Genomic DNA, 13,932 nt, shown 5'->3' with positions numbered 1-13,932 from the left:
TAATAAAAAACTTTATGACACAAAAGGTGTTCAATACAATTTTAAACATTAGAATTCTCTGTAAAAGTATGAAAGACTCTGTAAATTACTAAATAATAGTAAAATACATAAGATAGAAATAAAATACTACAAACAAAGCTAAACACTGACTATGAAATCATGCTCAACAGACCTCACTGAATGAAGTCAGTTGCTAGTAAAAACTTAAAACAACCTGTTGTGATTTATCTGGATAAAATAAAGGTCACTTGATATCAAGCCTGTCCCTGATCCCAGACTCTTCCCCTCCCCTTTCTTTGTACCATGTATTGTCCTCGCCTTGTTTGTCACAAGGTGAAGCAACAAATAGCAGCAGTGAAACCTTTATCCAAAAATTCATCCCTTATTTGGTGGATAAACAACCTTTATTAATGGAGGATGGGCTGCTGTCAGCTACAGGGCTGCATCTCTTCACTCGCCTAAAGGTTGAGAGTCAAAGGTAAGCAAAGCATTTATATCAGGGGTCTGCTGAAGTAAGTAGAGAATGCTTTGTGTAAATTTGAGAAATATAATTCACATAAATATCTTTGCTAATAGTAACACATGGTGATGCTATTGTAATTGTAATGCAATAATGTTTTGCTTTGTTATCTGGATTGAAGAGCAAGACCCTGGTTGACCCTAGTTTTCTTTGAACTCCAACCAACCCCAGGTAAAATTCACCTTTGATTCTGTCTGATAAGACTTTATTAATGACAGCAATAGTTTTACCTTTTGTCAGTGTTGCAGCTGTTAAAGTTTAATTGATACATGAGCTGAATGTGATTTGTATACTAAAGAGATTTTTATACAAATACTATAGTATTGTGATAGTACTATCTACTTTGTCATCACTGCCCATGTGATATGTCAATGGCTAGTATACTGCATGGAAAATTGTGACACAAGCCCTGCTGTACACATTCTGCTATAATTCTAAATGTTGCTTCATGTTAATGAAACACTATCATCAATAATGGCTAAACATCTGAAAATCCGTAGCAGGTTGAAAAATGGGTGATGCTGCCATGAAAGAGTTTGGGCTGGCTGCTTCTTATCTGAGAAAGTCAGATAAGGAGCGCCTGGAGGCCCAGACTCGTCCATTTGACATGAAAAAGGAATGCTTCGTTCCTGACCCCGTGGTTGAGTACGTCAAGGCATCCATCACGAGTCGTGACGGTGACAAAGTCACTGCCCAGACTGAACATGGAAAGGTAGATACATTTTAGGTTCAGCAGGAGAGTGCTGATGTACATAGTTTTAGAGAAGCATCTGGTTGGGTTTTTGTCAGTGTGACTGCAAAATGTTTCATTTTATTTCATAGACTGTGACGGTGAAAGAGTGTGACATACACCCTCAGAACCCGCCAAAGTTTGATAAAATTGAAGACATGGCGATGTTCACCTTTCTCCATGAGCCTGCTGTGCTGTTTAACCTCAAAGAGCGTTATGCAGCATGGATGATATACGTAAGACACTTGCCGTATCTGTAACTATCTTCTGTTAAAAAGACATTTTAGCATATGAAACCCCTATTGTCTATCCCTCTCTTAATATGGCAGACCTACTCTGGGCTCTCCTGTGTGACTGTCAACCCCTACAAGTGGCTGCCAGTCTACAACCAAGAGGTGGTTGTTGCTTATAGAGGAAAGAAGAGGAGTGAAGCTCCTCCTCATATCTTCTCCATCTCTGATAATGCCTACCAGTACATGCTGACTGGTAAATCATCTATTTTAGTCTTCTTTTTGTTCAAATATTTAGCTTTGGTGTCATTCCAATTTTTACTAATAATCTGAAAACCTTTTTGCTGACAGACAGAGAAAACCAGTCAATCCTGATCACGTAAGTCACAGAGCAAGAGAACAATCTCTTCAGTAGTTAAGACTAATAGGTCTTGGACTTAAACTTTCTGTCTTCCACTCAGTGGAGAATCCGGTGCTGGAAAGACAGTAAACACCAAGCGTGTTATTCAGTACTTTGCCAGCATTGCTGCTGTCCCAGGTGGGAAGAAAGATCAAGCTGCTGAAAAGAAGGTATGTATCAAACATTTTTATTTAAATGATACAACCAAATTATTAATTTGAAGTTATTCCATTTAAGTAAGTGAGTCAAGTTCTTTTTCTTAGAGGTTTTCCAAAATTAAAAAAACTGAAGTTTTGTCTCTATTTGACAATCTCAGGGTACCCTGGAGGATCAAATCATTCAGGCTAACCCTGCTCTGGAGGCTTTTGGGAATGCCAAGACAATCAGGAATGACAACTCCTCTAGATTTGTGAGTTTCTATGTGATTGCAAATCATTTTTAAATTGAAGGGAATCAACTGAACTAATATGAGTGGCTCTCTTTCTCTTAGGGTAAATTTATCCGCATTCATTTTGATAACCGAGGAAAGCTGGCATCTGCTGATATTGAAACTTGTAAGTAATACAGTTTATTTAACAAATTTGAAGGTATAACCTTTCTGCTTATCAGAGTACAACAATAACAACTGATTTGTTTAACAGACCTTTTGGAGAAGTCTCGTGTGACCTTCCAGCTCAAAGCTGAGAGGGACTACCACATTTTCTACCAGATCTTGTCTCAGGCAAAGCCTGAACTTCTGGGTATGTATCCCACAAAAACACTGTTAATCTTGAGACCCATTAAGAGTTACTACTTTATTTCAATACAGTGATGTATTTTAAAACATTTATTATCAATCTCTTCTCAGAAATGTTGCTCATTACCAACAACCCCTATGACTATGCCTTCATCTCCCAGGGAGAGACGACAGTAGCCTCTATCAATGATTCTGAAGAGCTGATGGCCACTGATGTGAGCTGAATCTTTAAATCCCAGTCAAAAAAAGATTTTTTTAATCAATAATTATCAACTGACCAATGCCAGGCATTTTTGGTCTTATGTTTTTTTTTCAGGATGCCTTTGATGTGCTGGGCTTCACTCAAGAAGAGAAGAATGGCATTTACAAGCTGACTGGTGCCATCATGCATCATGGCAATATGAAGTTCAAGCAGAAGCAGCGAGAAGAGCAGGCCGAGGCTGATGGCACTGAAGGTGGGAGATGAGTTTTGAAAAAACTACTGACGATGGTGCTGAGAGAATCAGGAATAAAAGAATGATGATGACCTTGATAAAGTAATACCACAATTTCTCAACAGTTGCTGACAAAGTTGCGTATCTGATGGGCCTGAACTCTGCTGACCTTGTCAAAGGTCTGTGTCACCCAAAAGTCAAAGTAGGAAATGAGTGGGTCACCAAGGGACAAAATGTTGCTCAGGTGAATGAATAGGAATTTTTTGGTTAGGCTCCAAATGAAAAAACAGAAAATTTTTACTAAGAAGTTGTCATGTATTTCCATGTATTATATTTTGTAGGTGTACTATGCAGTTGGTGCACTGTCTAAGGCAGTGTATGAGAGGATGTTTCTGTGGATGGTGGTGAGAATTAACCAATCCCTGGACACCAAGCAGCCCCGTCAGTACTTCATTGGTGTACTGGATATTGCTGGATTTGAGATCTTTGATGTGAGTTTCTTCTATTTAAGTTTATGTAATGTATATCACATGGACTAATTAATTTATTCAACTCCACCTTTTTCAATTTAGTGCTGGCAAAAATATGAGTATAACAATGACAAAAATTTTGTCACTTTTCATTACAGTTCAACACCTTTGAGCAGCTGTGCATCAACTTCACAAATGAAAAACTGCAACAGTTTTTCAACCACCACATGTTTGTGCTGGAGCAGGAAGAGTACAAGAAAGAGGGCATTGAATGGACTTTCATAGATTTTGGCATGGACTTGCAGGCCTGCATTGACCTGATTGAAAAGGTGAGAGACTGGATAATAGATAGTTCAACAAACATAAAGACTGATTGAAAACATTGTGATTTTTCACCATTTGATATTTGTCCCCTCAGCCCATGGGTATCATGTCCATCCTTGAAGAGGAGTGCATGTTCCCCAAAGCCTCTGATGCAACCTTTAAAGCTAAGCTCTATGACAACCACCTGGGGAATCCAGTAACTTCCAGAAGCCCAGAATTGTCAAAGGGAAAGCAGAGGCCCATTTTGCCCTGATTCATTATGCTGGAACTGTTGATTATAATATCAACAACTGGCTGGTAAAGAACAAGGATCCTCTGAATGAGACTGTGGTTGGACTCTACCAGAAGTCTACTCTCAAGCTGTTATCTGTGCTCTTTGCCAATTATGCTGGAGCTGATTCAGGTAGGAACAAACTGAACATATACTGACCTCAACTGGGAATGTCATTGTATTATTAAATTAATCATAGTGGGACAGGCAAGACTGAATAATTTATGCCTATGTCTGTTAATGTAAGCCTAATGAATTGTACACTAGTTTATTAGACAGTGGAAAGGGCTGTTATCTGTGCTCTTTGCCAATTATGCTGGAGCTGATTCAGGTATGTTCACTCACTAGTTAAAATAAATGTAAATTTACTAAATCTTACAATAATGGACAACGATGACTGACATCTTGATATAGATTCAATTACTGTATAGCTTTTGTACAGTTTTTTGTCTATTAAAGTTATTTTTATTTATTCTTTTTAGCTGATGCTGGTGGAAAGAAAGGTGGCAAGAAGAAAGGTTCATCCTTTCAGACAGTATCAGCTTTGCACAGGGTATGCTATTTGTGGGTTTCTTTTCTGTTCATATTTTCAATTAATCAATTGCTGACACATCTAAGTTAGGAATATAATTGTGGGCACATCACATGTAGGTTCAAGGTTTGTTTCAAACAGCATAACTGAAAAGAGGGAAAAAGCTAACAAGACAGAAAACTTCTTCAGGGTAATAATTTACCAACATTACTGTTTACTACATACTTTCCCAAGGCTATGACACAATTACTGAGCTCTAAGGTATTAAATAATTTGGGAATGCATTTAAATTTACAACACAGTTCTTTTGAAGTTATCATAACACACAGAGTGAATACATAGAATATATTTAAAGTTATAATTTATACTTTGCAGGAGAACCTGAACAAGCTGATGACCAACTTGAGGTCCACTCACCCTCACTTTGTGCGCTGCATCATCCCCAATGAGACCAAGACTCCTGGGGCCATGGAGAACCCTCTGGTGATGCACCAGCTGCGCTGTAACGGTGTGCTGGAAGGCATCAGGATCTGCAGAAAGGGCTTCCCCAACAGGATCCTCTATGGAGATTTCAAACAGAGGTATGTGTGTGATGGAAAAAACAACATTTAGAATGAAAAATTAAAACAAATGAATATTAGATAAATGGACCTATGACAAATTAAAAGAAAAACACAGTCTTCACTAATCAGCTTCAATGTGCCTTGCCCCTCAATTTGTGTTTTCATGATGTGAGCAGAAGTGCTAACAATTTGGTCATGATCTGGTACTTGTAAAGTCTATGATATATAAATCACAGAATTTTCATATTTGTCAGACCATTCAGTGAATCTTCGTGCCCTGTTTGCATATGTATCTCTACTTTTCCTTTTAATTTGTCACCCAATAATACATTCTACTATCTACCAGTGATAGCCACTTAGTTGGACATCTTTTGGTAGCATTTTTTATATAAGATGAAATAAGATGAAAAAAAACTGAAATAATGTTTCATCCTCAATACAAAGATACCGCATTTTGAACCCAAGTGCTATCCCTGAGGGACAGTTCATCGATAACAAAAAAGCTTCAGAAAAGCTTTTGGGCTCCTTGGATATAGATCATACCCAGTACAAGCTGGGACACACCAAGGCAAGTATTGGCATATATACTTTAAACCGTATACATTTCAGTCTCAGTGTGATAGGGACTTGTGCAGGGTGACTATATGTGTTTTTGTGGTCTTCTATATACAACATTTCTTTAACTATAGATAAATGTTTTTTGATTTTTTTCCAGCTACACCTGCTTTCATTTACAAAATTACTTATTTTGTGATAACATTCACATTTACCTTGTAATGAGCTGAGCATGAACCATTGTCTTAAACACATAACTCTCAATGTGGGCTTTTTTTCCTTGCTAATGTCAGGTATTTTTCAAAGCTGGGCTGCTAGGTCTGCTGGAGGAGATGAGAGATGACCGCTTAGCTCTAATTATCACCAGGATCCAGGCAAGGTCAAGAGGTGTTCTAGCAAGAATTGAATTCCAGAAAATTGTAGAACGCAGGTATGTGCACTAAATTTAACTATCATGAGCATAAGGAGGCTTACGGGAATGAAATAGATTCCAGGTGGCATTTAAGATTATGCCTTCTTTAATCAGCTATTGTGTGTCAGATACAGAGACTATACGTCACAAAAAAAGTCATAAAAAGGAACAAACTCTTCGGTGATACAAAGCCATTCATTAATCCTTGAGTGTCACTAGCTCAGTTCATAGATTTAAAAGTGATCTTTCATTTTTAAAAGACTGATATACTTTAAATATGGATCTAAAACAGATTCATTAACTGTCAAGTCCAATAGATGCAGAAAATGAACTCACTGTATATTAATTATACTACTTGTATTGCTCTGCAGCATTATAATATTTTTATGAACCAATGTCCACAGGGATGCACTACTTGTGATCCAGTGGAACATCCGTGCTTTCATGGGGGTCAAGAATTGGCCCTGGATGAAGCTGTATTTCAAGATCAAACCTCTGCTGAAATCAGCAGAGACTGAAAAAGAGATGGCCAACATGAAGAAGAGTTTGCCAAACTGAAAGAGGCTTACGCAAAATCTGAAGCTCGCAAAAAGGAACTTGAAGAAAAAATGGTTACACTTCTCCAGAGAAGAATGACCTGCAGCTTCAAGTTCAATCTGTATGTTTACAGTCAGTCAACATTACTAATAACAAAATCAAACCTTGTCAGCTATTGTCTAATTCTGTACCTTTTCAAATAACAGGAGCAAGATAACCTCTGTGATGCTGAAGAAAGATGTGAGGGGCTGATCAAGAGCAAGATCCAGTTGGAGGCAAAAATCAAAGAGTTGACAGAAAGACTGGAGGATGAGGAGGAGATGAATGCTGAACTGACTGCTAAGAAGAGGAAGCTGGAGGATGAGTGCTCTGAGCTGAAGAAAGACATTGATGACTTGGAATTAACTCTGGCTAAAGTGGAGAAAGAGAAGCATGCCACTGAGAACAAGGTACAATGAAATGAACATTTGTTTTTCAGACTATGTTTTTTCTGTGTCTTGTCCATGATCGAAAATAGCAAATTTTCTATTTACATTATAACATCTGTTATAGAAAGTGGCACACAGAACGGTGATGCCATGGTTCTAGGATTTTTTACTAAAAATTCAAACTTGACTCGTAACAGGTGAAGAACCTGGTTGAAGAGATGTCTGCTCAGGATGAAATAATTGCTAAGTTGACCAAGGAAAAGAAAGCCTTACAGGAAGCTCATCAGCAAACGCTGGATGATCTGCAGAGTGAAGAAGACAAAGTCAACACTCTGACCAAGGCCAAGGCTAAGCTGGAGCAGCAAGTGGATGATGTAGGCGCATGGAAAGGCTGGCATGTTTGAAAATCAATTAAATACAAACATTGAATATTGTGGACATATTAAACTAATCATAATAATCATCCACCACAGCTTGAAGGATCCCTTGAGCAAGAAAAGAAAATACGCATGGATCTTGAGAGAGCAAAGCGGAAGCTTGAGGGGGATCTAAAGTTAGCCCATGAGAGTCTCATGGACTTGGAAAATGACAAGCAGCAACTCGAAGAGAGGCTGAAAAAGTAACATGAAAATTGCATTTGTGTGACACATGAATAGCGTTAAAACCGTGTGTCAGCTGGTATATTTAACCTGGTTTTATATCCACAGGAAAGATTTTGAAATCAGTCAGCTAGTTGGCAAAATAGAGGATGAACAAGCGATGAGTGCCCAGCTCCAGAAAAAACTGAAGGAGTTGCAGGTAAAATTAAAAAAAAAGATAGTAAACTTGCTGGAATATGATATTTGACTATTGCCATTATTCACTGCAAAAAACAATTGTGATTTTGGCCTAGGCCCGCATTGAGGAGCTGGAGGAAGAGCTGGAGGCAGAGCGAGCTGCCCGAGCCAAAGTGGAGAAGCAGAGAGCAGACTTGGCCAGAGAGCTGGAGGAGATCAGTGAGAGGCTGGAGGAGGCTGGTGGAGCAACATCTGCCCAGATTGAGATGAACAGAGAAGAGGGAGGCTGAGTTCCTGAAACTCCGCAGAGACCTTGAAGAGGCCACTCTGCAGCATGAAGCCACTGCTGCCACACTCAGGAGAAGAAACAAGCTGACAGTGTTGCTGATCTGGGAGAGCAGATTGACAACCTGCAAAGAGTCAAGCAGAAACTGGAGAAGGAGAAGAGTGAGCTTAGATTGGAGCTGGATGATGTTGTCTCCAATATGGAGCAGATTGTGAAGTCAAAGGTAAAACAAATGTTTTTCGACTCATCAGCTGATGATCATTATATTTTGTTGGTCTAAGATACATTTCACTTCTTTTGAAGTAGGTTTTGTGCCATTGTTAATGCTTTTTGTTTGCAGAACAATTTGGAGAAAATGTGCAGGTCTCTGGAGGACCAGATGAATGAATACAAAACGAAGGCAGAAGAGGGACAACGTGCCATCAATGACTTCACCATGCAGAAAGCAAAGCTTCAAACTGAGAATGGTATGTAACTGATTTGAACAATGTGTTTTGTTCAGGATATTATGAGGTACTCATTTTATTCTTACATCAAAATTAGGTGAACTTGCAAGACGACTTGAGGAAAAGGATTCCCTGGTGTCTCAACTAACCAGAGGAAAACAGTCATACACTCAACAAATTGAGGACCTTAAAAGACAACTAGAAGAAGAAGTTAAGGTAGCAAGCAAATAACAATGAGAACTTGATACAGATGTCAGTGTAAAGATCCACAAAGATATGCTTTTATTTCAGGCCAAGAATGCTTTAGCCCATGCAGTGCAGTCTGCTCGTCATGACTGTGACCTGCTCAGGGAGCAGTATGAGAGGAGGAGCTGGAGGCCAAGCTGAATTGCAGCGTGGCATGTCCAAGGCCAACTCGGAGGTGGCTCAGTGGAGAACTAAGTACGAAACTGATGCCATCCAGAGAAACCGAGGAACTGGAGGAGGCCAAGTGAGTAAAATGCATTTCTACTCCAACAACTTGGCAAAGTATAAAAGCAGTAAACCCTGAATGAACTGTATCATAATGCAGGAAGAAGCTGGCTCAGCGTCTGCAGGAGGCTGAGGAAACTGCTGAAGCAGTAAATGCTAAATGTTCCTCTCTGGAGAAGACCAAACACAGGCTGCAGAATGAGATTGAAGATCTTATGGTTGACGTGGAGAGGTCTAATGCTGCTGCTGCTGCTCTGGACAAGAAGCAAAGAAACTTTGACAAGGTTGGATTTTAAATACTTAAGGCACCTTTGCTCTCTTAGATGAAGAATTTGAGTATAATTGACCTTGAGGCACACATATTTCAGATCTTGGCAGAGTGGAAACAAAAGTATGAAGAGTCTCAAACAGAGCTGGAGAGCTCTCAAAAGGAGGCCAGGTCCCTGAGCACTGAACTCTTCAAGCTGAAGAACTCCTATGAAGAATCACTGGAACATCTGGAGACGATGAAGCGAGAGAATAAGAATCTGCAGGGTAAGGGTAACTCCAGCTTATGCCTCTATTGTAGAATTTGTTTAGTGACTAAACCCTTAATAATGTTGCATGTTGTTTTTCAGAGGAAATATCTGACCTCACTGAGCAAATTGGGGAGAGTGGGAAGAATATTCATGAGCTTGAGAAGATTCGAAAACAGTTGGAGCAAGAGAAGTCTGAGATACAAGCAGCCCTGGAAGAAGCAGAGGTGTGTTGAAATCAGAGTTCTCACAGAGGACCTTATGCGTGTTTTTTGTAAATTGGTAATAACCAGTTTTATTCATTTATTTTTATTTCATAATAGGCCTCATTAGAGCATGAGGAAGGGAAGATTCTCAGAGCCCAGCTTGAATTTAACCAGATTAAGGCCGATATTGAGCGCAAGCTGGCTGAGAAAGATGAAGAGATGGAGCAAGCAAAGAGAAACCAACAGCGTACTGTGGACACTCTTCAAAGCTCTCTCGAGGCAGAGACTCGCAGCAGGAATGAGGCCCTCCGTTTGAAGAAGAAGATGGAGGGAGACCTCAATGAGATGGAGATCCAGCTGAGCCAGGCCAACAGGCAGGCAGCTGAGGCTCAGAAACAACTTAAGGCTGTTCATGCACATCTAAAGGTTTGTGTTATTAACAAAAAACCCACCTGGGACATATAATGTTATTACTTGGTTTGACTTGCTTCACAATAAATGTCACTCTTCTAGGATGCACAACTCCAGCTTGATGAGTCTCTTCGAGCCAATGATGATCTGAAGGAAAACATTGCCATTGTAGAGAGACGCAACAACCTGCTTCAGGCTGAAGTGGAGGAGCTCAGGGCTGCTCTGGAACAAGCTGACAGAAGTCGCAAACTTGCTGAGCAAGAGCTGCTGGATGTTAGTGAAAAGGTGCAGCTACTGCACTCACAGGTAAGATGCATTAATTATCAATACATTCTAACATGTTTGCTTCACATGCACTGTTTTCACAATGGAAATTCCACTTTTTATGTACAATTAGAATACTAGCCTGATAAACCAAAAGAAGAAGCTGGAGGCTGATACGTCCCAGCTTCAGACTGAAGTGGAGGAAGCAGTGCAGGAGTGCAGGAATGCTGAGGAAAAGGCCAAGAAGGCCATTACTGATGCTGCCATGATGGCAGAGGAGCTGAAGAAAGAGCAGGATACAAGTTCTCACTTGGAGCGTATGAAGAAGAACATGGAGCAAACCATCAAAGACCTCCAGCACCGTCTGGATGAAGCTGAACAAATTGCACTGAAGGGAGGCAAAAAGCAGGTGCAGAAGCTCGAGGCCAGGGTGAGTATAAACTGGCTCTTTGGCTTCTTTCATCATTTAAATATGTAAAAAAACAACTGCTGCTCTGTGTGAAGTACAGAGTTACTGACTGATTTTTGTTGTGACAATATCCTGCAGGTCAAAGAACTTGAAAGTGAGGTGGAAATTGAACAAAAAAAGGCCAGTGATGCTTTAAAGGGAGTAAAAAAGTATGAAAGACGTATCAAGGAGATGACCTATCAGGTAAATATTTATCCGTACCAAAGTCTGTTTGAGCTTTGAAATTAAATCAATTATCAGAATCAAAATATACATTTTACTATTTTACTTTTTTTAAAAAAAACACAATTTAGACAGAGGAAGACCGTAAAAATCTTGCACGTCTTCAAGATTTGGTGGACAAGCTGCAGCTTAAGGTCAAAGCCTATAAGAGGGCTTCTGAAGATGCTGTAAGTGAAGCAAAATTCAAATGCAAAACTAGCATCCTACCGGTAAAACTAAGCATTTCATTAGCCCATGTATTGCGTGCTGTAAATGGTGTGTCTGTATTACAGGAGGAACAGGCCAACAATAATCTCACCAAGTTTCGTAAGCTTCAGCATGAGCTTGATGAAGCTGAGGAGAGAGCTGACATCGCTGAGTCTCAGGTCAATAAGCTACGTGCTAAGAGCCGTGATATGGGGCCAAAGGTCAGTATACACATATTGCACATACATTTGAAAACGGAAAATCATCTGATACTTTGTTTGTTTCCCTCACAAAAGTTACCTAGCACAACAAATATCTTTCTCGGACACTGTATAACAATGAAATGCTGTTCTTTCAACTGATTTGTCAGTGGTCTTCTAGCAGGACATTTTGTATTAATACAACATCTCAAATACTCCTCTGAGGTGCAATGTCTTATGACACAAGGACTAATTAACAATTCATCATACATCTTTCCTATTTATCTCATTGATTTCTTTTCTTTATTTCAGAGAGGACTCGATGAGTGAAGTTTCCTCAAGAAAGATCATATCTGAGGCACCTGTTGCCTGGTGTCTCCCTAAGCATGTCTTTTGTTCAGTAGAATAAATTAAAAGTGCATCTGAAACAGTGTCTTGACTTTTAATTGACAAAGGCTCTCATAATGATTCATAATGACACGGAACTAAACATCACATTTCTTGAATTAAGAAAACAAATAAAAAGAAGTTAAAGTGGTTCTTCTCAATTGAGAAATTTAAAAAAGTCAAAAAGGTGTGTTCTATTTCTTAATGCTTCTTTGTTGAAGAATTGTATTTCAAGTGAGGTATTTCCTTGAAGCATGGTCTATTTTTTGCTTTTGTATTGTTAGATCACTCATATTACTTTGGGACCACTGGTTTAAAACTGTCAGATTTATGACAGTCATCAAAGTGACTTGCTAATACCCAGTCAATTCAATAATTCCGACTTATGCTATGCTATGCTTGAATATAAAATATCATAAATAAAACAGACCCTTTTTGTTTGTTTTTTGACTTAAAAGTTCTGTGTTGAGGTCTGTAAAGAGGGAGTTTGTGCCTCATATTGAAAGAACATTTATGAACTTTAAAACAGAAAAAAGACCAGTGCTTTTGATTTGTATTCATCTGCAAATGCTTTTCCTGTTTAGTAGCCTCTGTATTTATAGATAAACAATTAGGGATTTATATATTTAAAAAAAAAATCATTTAGGAGTTTTTACATCATTGTTGATGAGACATTTATCTTTAGAGGGTTTGGGTTCATCAAGATTACCTTACCTTGTCTGGATCATATGATTAATTTGGAAGAACCTAAATAGGTGACAGCTAAGTGTTGCTAAGTATTTTGATTGTCACTGATCAAAGGGGCTATTTTCAAGGTATGCCAATACTGCATTTTCCCTTAATTGAAGCACTTCAATGACCCTAGTTGTTTCTATAACACTGTGGTTAACAACTGGTTAGGTTTAAGTACAAAACCACAACAAAAAGTGATCTTACTATACAGCTGGCAAATAATGGTGTTTATGGTTTTACCTTTTCTTAGGAACTCAAGTATTCAACTTTTTCTTTTTGCCAATACAAAATAAACACAAAAATAATATTTCTCCGAAATCATTCCTACTATTAAATGCTTTTTAAGGTTTCTGGATTTGAATTAAATTGTAAAAGGGTAAAAAAAAAAAACCTTTTACAATTTCAAAAAAGTAAAAAACAAACACAGAATAAAAAAGCCTCATATATGACAAGGTGGACTGCAGAAAACTGCTGCCCAGTTCCTCACTGAAAAAGCTGACTAAAGGCATAGTGCTACAGCAGAGTCTACTAGGGTCACTGAGAAGAAATTCCACATTTTTAGTATTAAAGATGGACCCACCATCCAAAAACTGTAAATATAATTTGACAGAATTTACATGACTAGTTAATTGAGCTTTTCTAAGGAGAACTGTCCACTGCATAGGACTTATGGCTTTATGGGTTTGTAATGAGCATGAGTATGATAACAGATTTCTATAAATTAGTAGTGGACACGGTTTTTGAAAAATAAACTATGCGAAGTTTACACAGAAATGCCACATCAGCCTCATCAATTACCCCTTTAAACCAGCTAAAATAATACTATGAAATTCATATGGTGAGAACTACACAAGTGAAACATTCTATTATCTTATCACTATTATGCAAGGTAATTGCAAATAAAAAAATAACCATCTACCTATTGTAAATTAGCTTTCACCACAATTTTTGGACAGAAATCTTTAAATTCTTCAGTGGTGACCCAACCTTTATTTTTCACACAAATGTAACACATAATGTTCCTTCCATTTTGATAAGATTACAGACTAAAATGTCAAATGAGTTAAGTTGAAAGTACTAACCTTAATATCGGTGATGGAGGTTGGTCTTTCTCTAGCAACAAGCATTGTCTTTTCAAAGCCAGACAAGGGAGGGTCATTTGGAACACAGAGAAGAGGCAGGCTTGACAAAGAAGTCAGACTGACATCAAATAATCTAG

The 13,932-nt window shown here is 38.6% G+C and overlaps 1 pseudogene; it reads left to right on the top strand.

Annotated features, from left to right (window-relative positions):
* The first annotated feature begins 429 nt into the window (after positions 1–429).
* Positions 430–12,022, top strand: LOC121951959 (annotated as a pseudogene).
* The last annotated feature ends 1,910 nt before the right edge of the window (positions 12,023–13,932 follow it).

Source organism: Plectropomus leopardus, chromosome 12 (genome assembly GCF_008729295.1).
Source record: "Plectropomus leopardus isolate mb chromosome 12, YSFRI_Pleo_2.0, whole genome shotgun sequence".
Classification (NCBI taxonomy): Eukaryota; Metazoa; Chordata; class Actinopteri; order Perciformes; family Serranidae; genus Plectropomus; species Plectropomus leopardus.
This window is presented reverse-complemented; position numbering and strand designations above follow the sequence as displayed.